We start from the raw sequence: 10,738 nt of genomic DNA, 5'->3' as shown, positions 1-10,738 counted from the left end.
TAACCAGATTTCTGCTGTGCGGAGACACACTGTCAGTCTTGGACCCAGGATGCATTTCTCCATCAGCTGTGGACTGTCTTTTATGTGTATAACCGTGCTGCTTTTCCCTCCTGCACAAGGTGAGTGTGACTTGAATACTAGTGAAGATAGACCACTAAAGTGAGTGTGATACAGCAAATAATACTGTGTTAAGGCACAAACTGATTTGAAAACAAATTGCTAGGGTATACATATCTGATGGTAGCCATAATCACCCAATTTTTATCACTGCGTGTTTTGCATTGCAGGTCAACCTACAGCATTTGTCTGCTGCGACAATGTCTCAACGGCCCGCATTACGGAACCTGTCAAAGCTTGCTATGAACAGACCGACACATATTCTATCTGCAAAAGACATGCATACATGTAAGTTAAAGTATTCGATCACACACAAGCTTCACTTTCTCTCTGTGTTTGACTTGTGGTGTTTTATTCTCTTTGGGGGCAACTGGCGATAAGTTACAAATTAAATGTGAGCAGAAGGAAGACAAATTTCGTGATTGTAAAATACATGCACATGTGTACAGTAAGTAAAAGTATTCGATTACACACAAGCTTCACTTTCTGCCTGTCGTTGACTTGTGCTGTACCAGATAATGTCTGGCACAAACTTTAAGTTACAATCTTGAAGATCTCCATGCTGTTCTCTTTGGGGGCTCCTCTGGTGATAAGCAGTGATTGCAGCTGTGTTTTTGCATCTCACTTCCCAGACAGTCTGCTGGTTAGCTCTGCTGACCCTCTCTGGCGGACCAAACAGAGCTGGGTTATGGAAGACACGTCACAAATGTTGCATTCATGTGCTCCGCAGATGTTCCCATTAACCAAATTAGGAAACAACGTGGAGGCTACAAAGAAGATTTCTTTAAGAAGAATTTTTTTAAAACTAATATAGTTCACTCTATGTGTAACAGTTACAATCTTATATAGCATATAACAAGTTACATGTGAGCTTGAATTAAAAAAAGTTTCTTAACATCAGCCAAACATTTACTTTCATCCGCCTTGTTCTTGTGTGAAATGATGTCCACTCATTATTCAGAATATTCTGACACCAGATGAATGCTGTGAGCAGCTTGTGATTTCTTTTTGACTAATGTTAGATATGGTGATCGATACCACTCTTATATCTGTGCTTTAATTATGCAGCTAAACACCTTCTTTTGTTGTCTTTCTACCTCATAGTTTGAAGGGTAACAGTGACCGTTTCTATTGCGTGGACCCAGATGCCAGCTGGCTCCCAGAACGACTTGAGAGGTTAAATACAGTAAGTCTGGAGAACACACTCTTATTTTGAAATTTACAACTGAAAGAAACATAGAGAAAATAATGTCCATGCAGATATTTGTGTCTTTATATTTATGTTTTCTTTATTTTTTTTTGTCTTTAGTCGTATTAGTATTAACTATGGTCATTTGATAACACTTTGTAAGGTGGGATCTAGAATATACCCAGCCTCCCAAGGAACTCTGAATAAAATTGTCCTTTTATGGGTTTAGGTTTTATTGTGTTTGACAAATCAAATTCAGCAGAGGACATTTCAATTGCAATAATATGGAATTTTTAAAGCTAAAATTAACTGTTTCTCTCCACAGAGAGGAATAAATTGCACAGTCTTGTGAAGACCCTGTACCCTGTGCACAAAGTCAACTCTGACTACCTATGACTTCTATGTTCTTTAAAGTCTAAAGGCCTTTACATACTCCGCAAGAACAGAGAAATTTGTTCTCTCTTGCAGGTCCGAGAGAAAAGAATGACGTCATTATTTTCTCGCAGACCTGGTCTGGGAGTTCTTGCAGCTTGTTCTCAACACATCATCTGGGCAGAACTTTATTCTCGTGTGGTGTCCGAGAACTATTGTGTGATTGGTCAGAAATTTGAAGTGGGCTTGGTTAATGCGGAAAAGTGCGTGATGTATGCGGCATAGGGAGGGGCCTATGAGGACTTCCCAGGAGTTCTGCACTTGAGTTTCTTGTGAAGTATGAAATGTCCTGGCTAGAACCAGATTTGTTCTTGTTCTTGCCACCTCGAGAAAAAGAACACATTTCTCTGTTCCCTCACCGGTTGTCAAGAGCTCTGAGTAGTGACCAAAAGAATGAAATCGCTTATACAAGAGGATGAAATCAGTGTCACCAGTCCAACTTCAAAGAACCTTTCAAAAGGGTCCAGTTGAGGTGGTTGGTCCATCCATCCATCCATCCATCCATCCATTTCCTTTTTCTTATCTGGGGCCAGGTCACAGGAGCAGCAGGTTTAAGTAAAGTGCTCCAGGCGTCCCTCTCCCCAGCGAGATTTACAGGTCCTCCTGGGGGACCCCAATGCATCCCCAAGCTAGATGAGACACATAATCCCTCCAGCACGTTCTGGGTCTCCTACCAGTTGGGCGTGCCCAGAAAACCTCTAACAGGAAGTGCCCAGGAGGCATCCTGATCAGATGCTCGAGCCACCTCAACTGACCCCTTTCGATTTGAGGGAGCAGCACTTCAACTCGTAGCTCCCTCTGCATGTCTGAGCTCCGCACCTTGTCTCTAAAGGCCCTTGCACACCAAGCCGACAGTCAGCCACCAGTCAATGTTGGGCTGTTGGTGAGTGTCTGTTACCCTAGTCGGTGGGGTTTGTCCATGGTGCCCCATGTCAGCCCCTGTCGGCTTTTATCCAGCCAATTCAGCATGATGAATCTGTGTCAGAGATGGTGGAGCCCATCTGTGAATGAAATCACTTTCATTGGCAGTACACAAGAAGAGACACGCAAGTGAGGAAAGTACACAAAAGGCTAAAGTCAAGAGCGAGTGAGATAAAAAAACAAAAAAAAAAAACATGTTCCATAAGGTAAGATTAATCTTCTTTATCCAATGAGCTCTTAAACAAAAATGTTTTGTGATGGTTACTGTTCACTGGCACACGGTAAAATTGCTTTGTTCTTTCAACATTGTGTTGTGTTGTTAATGTGCTAACTGGCTGACAGGCGTCAAGACAGTCCTGTGGTTTTCCTTTTGTGAAGACCCCTCCATGCCACGAGGTGTGCCGGCTTGCTGGTTTGCTTCTGCTTTCTCTTTCAGGTCTGGTTGGGCGGGGCCATCTTTGGTTGATGCGCTACACCTGGGCCTGGTGTAGTGCATCTATAAAAGCATCTCCTCATCAGACGCGCAGCTTGTGAACAGGCAAGGCAGGCAACTGCTTGGGGCCACAAGCCGATAGGGGGCCCCAGAGACTCGGGGCCTGAGGGCTGTTTTTACCGAAATGTCTCAAAAATGTATTAGCCGCAGTGACCACATCCCCCTCCCCCTTGCAATGACATCTCAGTAGGAAACCTCCCGAAAGGGGCCTCACTTCAATCCCATGATCCCACCTCGCATTAACCTGTGTGATGCTAATCGTTCTGCAAGTTGGAAATGAATCTGGAAAGGAAAATGAAGAGGAGTTATCCATCTGGTAGTGAGAAGAGGAAGTAAAAAAAAGAAGATGAAGAAAAAAGAAAGAAAGACAGTGGTAAGTGGAGCAGATAATGATATAAGCATGACATTAACAATAAATGACTGCTGTTATTGAACTGTTACTTTGTCTAACTAACGGGGAGACAGACTTGAATAGCAGCTAACATTAGTGTCAGAACGCTAGCTGACGCTAACGCTAGCTGACGCTAACGCCAGCTGACGCTAACGCCAGCTTACGCTAACGCCAGCTTACGCTAACGCCAGCTTACGCTAACGCTAGCTTACGCTAACGCTAGCTTATGCGAATGTGGCATCCTGGACATTTCATTGGTATTATTAATGTTATTAACTGGGCCACCCCCTTAATTTTTCTGATTATTCTAATTGCTTGTGTAGACACACCTGATTTCAGACTGGACTATGTAGAGGTAAAAATCGGTGCCTGGAATTGGGCCTGTAGGCTCCCGACCTTGTCCTCCACTTGACTTCTCAGTTGCCCTCTGATGTCGATCTGGTACCTTGGATTCAGCTAATCAATACTCAAAGAAACACTGGAGACAGGCAGAGTCCGATGCAATCGAGTTTAATGTGTTCACAAGCTTCAACACATACAACTCATCGAGTCAAGCCCCGGAGCTGGACTGAAAATCTACTTTCAGTGCGTCTGCTTTTATGCTGGTGGAGACTGGAGAGAGTCTCCACCTTCTTCTGCTAATCCATCCCACTTCAATGCAAAGCTATTGGTGGCAACCTTTTTCTTTTTGTCCAATCGTGAACAGGCCCGATTTTAATGGTGTATCACTTTCATTTTGAGTCTGGAAGTTCCCAAATTTTCCACCCTTAGCTTCAGATTTGCTTTCACTTTATTTTTAAAAAACATGTGAATCTTAGGGACTTTCTTTATGCAGTCCCTTGTGCTCTTATACAATATAAACTTTTAAATGTGCATCAGGTAGTACAAACATTTGAATGTGTGTGTGTGCTATCATTATACAGAACATGATAGGTTATGTGTGTGCTCTGTAGTGTGAATACAATGTTGACTCATAACTCTAATTTGTGAACACTTTAACATGTATAACAGTGCTTTAACACATATAGATGCATTTCAATCGGTTTTATAAGATCTTATACATAAAACATGGTTATATGATGGTTATATGGCTTTGTTTCTTAATCAACTTATGCAGTATAACACTTTTACTTGATTAGGGATTAACTCTTTACACTACAACTAGAGTACTTGCTACCCCGGTAGTGTAATGGTTGCTGTTTGCCCTGTTGTCATGGCGACCGCTGTAGTTCAGAGGAAGTCCGGTCAAAGTCACTACAGTTTAACCGTATACTCGTTATACTACTTTACTAGTGTTTTATCTGTTTGTGTGTTTACAGGTGAGTTAAATATGTTTACACAAGCATCCATATGTTTAGATATTTTCTGTTTACTCGTTGATGTTTACACTTGTTAAATGTGAAGATGTGAGAGGCTAGGTAGCGGCAGTCAGCGACCGTTGTCATATGTTGTTGATGTTTGTATTTCTTGTAAAGTTTACTTGTTGTACCATGCTTGCTGTGCCTGTATGCTGTGTGGACATGGGTGTTTGTTGAAGGTACAAAATGTATTGGTGGTTGAGCAGGAAGAGACACCAACAGAGGCTCATCGAGCGCCCACACCGAGTGATGATACTGATTTTTACTGAAATTTTACTTCAGTTGATAACAAGTGACATGCCCTGTAAAGATTCTTTATGATAATATATACCCTGTTGTTTTTTTGTCACATCAGTTCCAGAATTTAGCCAAGGTATTTGCACTAGCCAAGGCAGAATTTTAACCAGTGCTTAAAAAGTGCTGATAAGCTCTAGCCTTATAATGTGGGTTATTTCCAATGTAACAACCTTGTTGTTATTTAGTTATTTGTTTTGTTTTTTATTGTTCTTTACATTTATATTTTCACATACTTTATATTTTCAAAATTACAAGGTTTTCATGTTGTATAATTCTAATATGTAAGGTATGGTATGTGAACATTTGGTATAAAAAAAGTTTTGATTTCATAAATTTTTCGTTGGTGTCAGATTATTTATAACATAATGGTGATGAACACTGGTCGGAAGGGCCCCCTGGGAATTTTTGCTTAGGGCCCCAACAGACTCTAGAATCGCCTCTGCTCCTCATTCAGTTGTCTGGTCTCTCTTCCATCCTGCACAAGCGTCTGTGTGGGCAACGCGGCAGGCTGCTTGGCTCTTCTTCTCATTTTTGCATCCACACACCCTCACTTGTCCATTCATGCTACACTACTGATTAACGACACTGATCTTTATGCTTATGTTCCATCAATAAATTTAGATTATTTTGCATTGAACCCTCATTTCTACTCTATTTTTGTTGCAGTCTACAAGCGGGCTTTAAAACTTTTTAAATGACTATTACAAAAAAGTGACAATTGGTACTGGTTGGCTGTAATCTTTGCACGTGTGTTCATGTGCAACTTTTTGGCCAAGACACAGGTGACGTGAGGCGTCACAACAGTCGGCTTTTATTGCCACTAGTGCTTTGAAGTTGGTTTGGTGAGTCTGGGCCTCATGGCTGAGCCCAGCCACCCTACAGAGGAATTTCAGCCTCATGTATCTGCGATTCCATTCTTTTGGTCACTACTCAGAGCTCTTGACCACTGGTGAGGGTTGGAACGTATCCAATATCTATCTGATACAATGTGGTAGTTTCTCCAAACCATTTAAGCTACCATTCAAAGAATGTAGAAGTTGTTGGTAGTCACAGATTGACTTTGTGCAAACAACACATGAGGAACAGTCCACAGCGATAGGAGAACAGCGTCATAGGTCCCAAATGATGTGTAGAAATCTGGTTATAGTGAATAAATTAGAGTAAAAGAGGATAAAAGCCTTTTTCTGGACACTCACTGGTCAAACACTTGTCAATGAAGTAAACAGTAAAACACTGACTTGCAAGAAAAAGAGTCCTTGAGGTCAATATGAGGAGGCACACCCCCTCCACACACCCATTCCAGAGAAAGAGGAACACAGTTGTGTTTATGAATGGTTACTCAATGATTTTGTCAATATGTTTCCTTATATGGTTAAAAAATCAGTAAGAAGACATACTGTTTTCAGTGATGGTCAGTAACAAACAGACATGTTAACAAGCAGTAGCACAACACTGTTTAAATTCAGCCACTTTTAACCACCACTGATATCTCATGTTGAAACTGAAATACCACTGTTATACCATGGTCTGGGTGAATACTCAATTCTGATTGGCTGCAGGGTGTCGGTTAAAAAGTGTTATAGGACAGCTAAAAAGACGTTCCGTCAAATTGCCTGATGACAGGCTCTAAATTATTGCGCTGGCTCAACTGCTAGTTTGTAACCATAGCAACGGAGACTCAGCTCAGGGGCAACGGATTACAACGGGCATTATGAGTGATTTTATCATTTCATTTAATTTATTTGGTGAATTTGATCATTTTGATGACTGGAATGCAGAAGAAGAGAGGATAGAGAATGCAAAGAAAAGGGTGAAACGGCACAAGGAGGTGACACCGGAAGAATTAAATAATTTAGAAGATGAGAAGGATGAGCCCAACACCAAGAAGACAACGAAATGGGCAGTTCAAATGCCACTATGATGGACATACCCATATCACTTTAAAATGAATAGTAATATAGCATTTAATTTTAAATAGGAAACAATCGTTAATTTGTTAATGTGTTAAGGCCTATATGATTTAATCTCGACTACTAGGCCTAGGCTATATGCTTATGAATTATTTGTTGCAATTAAAAATTTTGACTACTATTTGGATGTTGATTATTTGAAACAAATTTTCTTGGGCCTATAAATGAACGCCAATGAATCATGAAAGTAATTTCTCAAGTTTTTTCTTTTGCACATCATCCTCTGACCACCAGAGTCTGTAACACACAAGCGGTAAGAAGTGCACTGGCTTTCTGAAATAATCATCTTCTGAATAATATCACGTAACGTTTAGCCATCATCTCACTTCCCTTCACTGATCAGAGCTGTGGCTTGTGAAAAACTCATGATTTTAACTGTAAAACACATTCATTTCTTTGGTAAGTGACCAAACTGATCACGCCTCCGCGTCGTCCATTAATTCCTGATAATGGACACCTCGTCGGGCATTAACCCTTACCTATAGCACTAAAATATTTCACTTTAAATTGATCTGTCTGAATTTATGTGGCTTGAATTTCTGTCGTGGAATTCAGTTGTGTTGTGTGACTTAAAAAGAAAAGAAAAAAACATTGTTTTTTTATTTAGGGTTCCCTGAGAGGAAATTCCAGTAATGGAAAAAAACAAACAAAAAAAGCCCATTTTTGCCCAGGTCAAGTCGGTCATGTTGCATAGAAGACATTGACAACGGAATTTAACATAAAAAAATTCAAACCAAAACACACTCAGAGGACTTAACATCCATTTTTGGATCCTCTTAATATTTTCCTGAACATTAAATAAGTTGTTTGACATTTTAGGCTTATTCACGTCTTGCCACCAAGTTGGATAAAAGCTTTCATGTTTGTAGGAAAAATATGATGCTACATCTAGCAGCTGGTTAGCTTAGCCTAGCATAAAGACTGGGAAACAGATGCAAACAATTAGTTATAGCCTAACTCTGTACAACTCTCCATAAAACGTCATCTATGTCTGCATAAAACCACAAATCTGTTGGTGTATGATTTGAAGGAAGAGAGCAATGTTAGCTGTTTTCCACTGTTTCTATGCCAAGCTGAGCTAGCCGGCCATTGGCTGCATAGCTCCATATTTATCCTGTAGAGTACATTTATCCTATAAGTAGGCTAACACTCTGCAAAAAAGTGAATGAGTGTATTCCAAAATCCCAAATCTTCCAGAGAGATTTTTAAAACATGACAGACATGGAGAAACTCCCATATTTACTTGGGGAAATACCCAAATGTGAGAACATTGCAGCTAAATTCATCATCTCATGTCACGACCTGAGGACAGCCAGTGGAACCTGAGAAACACAACTCACTATTTACTTATTCTTTTTATTTGTTTTTAATTGTTTCATTCTTAATTATTTATTTATTCATTTATTTCTTGTATCAACATCAACACACACACACACACACACACACACACACACACACACACACACACACACACAAACTTCCACAATCATAGTTATACATATTATACATACAGTATTACCAACAGTATAGATTATAACTAATTTATTGTAAATATTGTCTTCCTTTATTGTTATTATTATTTTGAATTCCAAACGCTTGCTTTGGCAATATGTACAGTGTTACCTCATGCCAATAAAGCCATTTGAATTGAATTGAATTGAATTGAATTGATTTTTAGGGCTGTGTGTACCAATATATGCTGTTAAACAACAATGGCACCAAGACAACATTTTTTAAAAATGATCTTTATTTGCTGCCAAAGGCATTGCTAATTACTTTTAATGCATTAAAAACCAGCGGAAATAAAACACCTTAGTTAGTGGAAAAATAAAACAGAAACAAGTGCCAGTGTAAAGATATCTGCGTAGCAGGTAGCGGTGCATCGTCTTCATCTTTGCTGTTCAGGGTCTTCACAAGACTGTGCAATTTATTCCTTTCTGTGGAGAGAAACAGTTAATTCCATATTATTGCAATTGAAATGTCCTCTGCTGAATTTCATTTGTCAAACACAATAAAACCTAAACCCATAAAAGGACAATTTTATTCAGAGTTCCTTGGGAGGCTGGGTATATTCTAGATCCCACCTTACAAAGTGTTATCAAATGACCATAGTTAATAGAAATAAGACTAAAGACAAAAAAAAGAAAGAAAACAAAAATATAAAGACACAAAAATCTGCATGGACATTATTTTCTTGATATGTTTCTTTCAGTTGTAAATTGCAAAGTAAGAGTGTGTTCTCCAGACTTACTGTCTTTAACCTCTCGAGTCGTTTTGGGAGCCAGCTGGCATCTGGGTCCACGCAATAGCAACAGCCACTGTTACCCTTCAAACTATAAGGTAGAAAGACAACACGTTTTTTCATACATAATCAATGAGCCTGAGCCATGAAAACCCTTAGTAGCACTACAAGAATAGTAGCCTGAGACATTTTGGGTAAACCACTTATTTACTTTAACAACCCCTCAAGTCAGAACAACAACTTGGATAGTCGGGGAACATTTTGGTACACAACTTGCGAGTTGACATCATATCACACAGGAACATGGTGGATGAAAGTAAATGTTTGGCTGTTAAGAAACATTTGTGGTTCAGGTATTGCATACTGATTTTTTGCTCACATTTAATTTGTAGCTTATTTCTACAGTTACACCCAAAGAGAATTAAACACCACAAGTCAAACAAAGACAGAAAATGAAGTTTGAGTGTGATCGAATACTTTAACTTACATGTATGCATGTATTTTGCATATTTTGTTCATCTGTTCATAGCAAGCTTTGACAGGTTCCCTAATGAGGCCCGTCGAGACATTCTCGCAGCAGTTGAAATGGATGTCAATCAATTTCGAACCGGCAGCAGTGACCGAGGGTGAAGGGTTGGCACATTTAAGTGTCCCTACAATGCAAAACACACAGAAAGTGATAGAAATGTATACACAGCAATTTGCTTTCAAATCAATTTGTGCCTTAACACAGTATTATTTGCTGTATCACACAGTTTAGTGGCCTATCTTCACTAGTATTCAAGTCACACTCACCTTGTGAAGGAAGGAAAAGCAGTGCGGTTACACACATGAAAGACAGTCCACAGCTGATGGAGAAATGCATTCTGGGTCCAAGACTGACAGTGTGTCTCCCCACAACAGAAATCTGGTTATAGTAAGTAATTAAGAGCCTCACTGGTCCAACACTTGTCAGTGAAGTAAACAGTGAAGGTCTGACTTTACTGGTATAAATAGGGATAATATGAGGAAACACACACCCTCTCAGAGAAAGAGGAACACAGTTGTCTTTTTAGTGGTTGCCAAATGATTTTGTTTCCTTCCAATAGGGTTAAGCCAGAATCACCACCTTGCAGCTGTATGCCTCTGTGATCCAGCCAAGTTGCAGTTGCAGTTTACAGCCATGTCTGTTCAGACTCAGATGTAGCCATGACACAAGACAATGCTTCAAATATGAGTGTCGCTCCAAAGAAGCTTCAAATTCCAAAACTTGGATGATTCACACACATCTTCAACCCGGCAGCAGAGATGATCTATACAATTTGCACAGTTTCAAGATGGGCACCCAA

This window comes from Epinephelus moara, chromosome 13 (assembly GCF_006386435.1).
Source record: "Epinephelus moara isolate mb chromosome 13, YSFRI_EMoa_1.0, whole genome shotgun sequence".
NCBI lineage: Eukaryota > Metazoa > Chordata > Actinopteri > Perciformes > Serranidae > Epinephelus > Epinephelus moara.
This window is presented reverse-complemented; position numbering follows the sequence as displayed.